This window comes from Glandiceps talaboti, chromosome 8 (assembly GCF_964340395.1).
Source record: "Glandiceps talaboti chromosome 8, keGlaTala1.1, whole genome shotgun sequence".
Taxonomy (NCBI): Eukaryota; Metazoa; Hemichordata; class Enteropneusta; family Spengelidae; genus Glandiceps; species Glandiceps talaboti.
Genome location: NC_135556.1, coordinates 7,757,662 through 7,761,574, shown reverse-complemented (window position 1 = coordinate 7,761,574; position 3,913 = coordinate 7,757,662).

Genomic DNA, 3,913 nt, shown 5'->3' with positions numbered 1-3,913 from the left:
CAAATGTTTTTAGTGCAAACAACATTTTCCACAATAGTTTATAATAGCAGTTAATACTTCTACTTTATTTCGCTGACAAACGAGTTTTGGACAAAGAGTACTTAATATATAACTACATAATTTATATATGTTAAATGTGTTGAGTAACACTAAATAAACCTACCCTTATAATGTGTATAGTTTCTCAGTGGTCTTCCCTATAGCCTAGACTATAAGCTTGTATATGCGGGCTATTGCCCAAAACTCACAGGGTAATAACCCGCCAGCCGACTACAAGCACAGCGTCCAGGCTATCTTTCACGTTGAGTAAAAATGATTTCAGCTAAGCTATAATATAATGTAAATAGTAAAAGCTAAAATTACTCTTCGCCATCTGACTTGATATACTGGCCCGTGAAAGACATCGTTGGACTCTTGATAACCAAGTCTATGGGCTATACTAAGTTAAAATAAGTTTAGGGCCAAATTCAAGGTGTCTAGATCACTATCTGTGCTCCATTTCTCAGTATGAATGAGAAGCGAAGCGAAGCAAAATCACACAGCTCGCAATGTAGACGTGATAGGCTAAAATAACTCATCATACTCATTCACGGTGTAGTGTATGGTGATCGTGGCTAGCTTGGATAGTCTAGAGGTTATCCGCGGCTTCGAATCCGTGGCTCCGTGATTTGGAGACTGTTTTTGCAAAGTTTAATTTGCCAACTGGTGTTGAGGACGAATTTTATTTCATTTCAGCTTGCCCCCCCCCCCCCCCCCCGTGTACCACAATCTTGGGGAAAAATAATTACCAAAGTGGTCATATAAATACCTACTATAGAAAAATGTTATGCTCTCATGCCATATAGTAAGAATTCTGTAATAATCAAATTGGCAATTTTTGTATACGAATCATTCAAGTTAAGAAAAGAATGTAGTTATTTATTCCATAATTAATTTATATCTTTGTATTTTTTTTGTATGCTGTAACTATTTATGTTTTTGTTTTTTGTAAATATGCGATTTGGACCGGTGGCCTTTAAGAGCAATATATATATATATATAATAGATAGATAGATAGATAGATAGATATCCATGGTCCGAATCTCTTCTCACGTCAGGGTGAAGATTGATCTTGAGATTCGAAGGCACGCATATCCTGTAGACTAGGAGACATGTATACATGTATCTACGTCGATGTTATACCATTTTAAGACCCTAGCCCTTACAGCTGCATGTCCGTAATTTGATCATGTAGAGTTAAGTAGAACAGTAAGCTAATTTTATACTTTACATCGCACGGTTGCGTAGTCATTACCACGAAGTAAATCTTACTGTATTCCAAAAAAAACCCCCGGATCTGTTGGATATTATGAGGGCAGGATTGTGGTGACCCCGGTATTGTTAACGTTGTTAGCACTCTCTCTCTACACCGGCTGGAGTCACGACATAATGTATGATAGCCACTTTTCAAAAGACTGCATATCGAATGCCCAGGCATGCATGCCTGAGAAAATGCTATCAATACTTAGCAGTTGACGATGTCAACAACTTGTTAAGCATGTCAAAATGTCGTAGGTAACCATGTGTTGCTGTTTGGGTAGTTAAGATCAGGAGTAGATCAAGAAATGTAGTCAGCAACTATATTACACGGTGGAAGCGGTGGGATTCGAACCCACGCCTTGTAAATAGATAGAAGTATACATAAAGACACGAATGGTATGGGAGCGGGAAGAAGCATGAGACCCAGGGGAGGGACTATTGGAATATTTCGGAAGAAATGGGTACAGGCACTTAAATTATTGGTAAGGGGCATTTGTTACTCAAGTCAATACTGGATAGATCGGTATGGGGGTCGATATAATGCTATACATAGCAAATGCATACTACAGTAATACATATATGAACTTGAGTAAATTTCCGACCACCACATTTGTTTGTGGTCTCGAAGTCAGAATAAACACTAGAAATACAACATCCCAGTGTATATTGTATTTGTATATAGACTTTAGTTACCTGGCAGAATGTTAGGTATGCGTGTAGTAACACAACAATCTATGAAGTGGAATGAATCACTTCAGCTTAATCTGAATCATATATATGCGGGCTTTTGAAGATCTACTTTGAAGCAGCTTTACCGCTCCTCAACTTTAAAGTGCGCATTACGTTTTCGTGTAAATGTAGTCTCCAAGTTAAAACCTTGTTAGGAAAATAAGCAATTTAGTGGCATCAACCTGGCGACGAACTTACACAATTCAATGCAAGGCATGCCAAGATGTGCTATCACTCACTGAACTACAGGACTACGGTATGCGATGTACAGTCATTTATTGTGAATAGCGGTCACGACCCCCACGATACGGCACCATATCAGAATGCTCGATTGAGTGGGAAGCTAAGTTAATCAAATGTGATGAGAATCGCGAAGAACAGAAATAAAAAAAAAACCACACACGTGAGGAATGTCCCGGGAACTAGGCTAAGCGATTTGTAAGAATGATCAACTCCTCTGTAGAAATATCAACAATAGTTTTAAGTGATTCCAAACGGAATTTCCTAATTTATTAATTTATTACAGAAACAAAGGAACACACCTGAATGTCCAAAGGGCGAATGAGTCTATTCAAACAAAGCAAATAGACCTGATGAGTATCTATTCTAATGGTGACAGTGTTTCGGTAATTACTGGTTAGTTTTAATTGTTTCAATTTTCACCAAAAAGAACAAAGATTGTAATTTGGGTATGCAATGGGGCGTGATTAATTCGTTTAGAAAGGCAGAAACTAACCTATTAAAATTTCAAGTATCTTCAACACAATGGCGATGACAACTTTAACTGTTTCCCGGCAATGATCGACAGTTATGTTGTTCTGAAATTCCCACAATATATTACAATCGGTATGCGTTGTCAGTACAGCGTAAATGAACGGTGTGACAATGCTTGCAACACACTGGATACACCGTCATAAAAACCAATCTGTTGTTAACGGGTTTTTTTACAACATGAAGGGTACATGTGAAGAAAGATCCTCGAATTCATAGCCCAGGGACTTGGCTATTCAGCTTGACAATGTCGTTTGTCAGAACAGGTAGTAAGCTGCAGATAGCAAGTTCCTAGGCTACGAAATGTGTCACCTATGTGCAACTTTCAAATTGCAAATTAAACTTGCAGCGAGAAGAATACCGAACAATTCAACGCTTCAGTCGCTTGGGTACGAATCGAATCTCCCTAGTTTTCATGTTTTGCCTTTGGACGTGTCCCTCCGCTATTAATGCACTCGGGTATGCACTTTACCTTGGTTTCAGTATTGGAACCGAGAGCGAGGTTAGAGCATGGCACAGATTTGGCTCTGTGTCAAATTGTGTTAATTGTTAGTCTATCATGAAATCAGCGACTCCACCAATGACAGCGACACTATATCCATGGTTGTCAACCTCCAGTTCAACTTAACAACCCGTCGCTGTTGCTGTCGCCGTCATTTACATTCTCGACTTCTCACGGCGGACTTCAACTATGGCTGCCGTCGCCGTCATGGAAAGTAATCCTAGGCACGACACAATTGCTGAGCGCCGTTCCTCGCGAACACAATTTACAAGTTTGCGTCAATCGTCGCGACCGTCTCAAGCAACGATAACGTTTGCACCGAGGCCTGTAATAAGCAATGGTGCACCGGAGAAATCAGATCGTCGGTCGACTTTGGCGGTGGTTCGGAGAGTGTCCCGTGCCGGGTTGGATGGAGGGGGTGTTCACTTTCCGCCTATTACGGGTAGGAGAGCGTCTGTTGTAAAACCTGGACTTGTACGGAGACCAAGTTTGCTGGGAGGGTTCCCGACTCTTGGAGGGAAACTCCAGTCTCGCGTTCCCGTCGAAGAACCAGTGGAGTACTTCGACGACAGCCCTCAGAATCTCCCGAAGGAACCGCGTTTCTGTGCAACC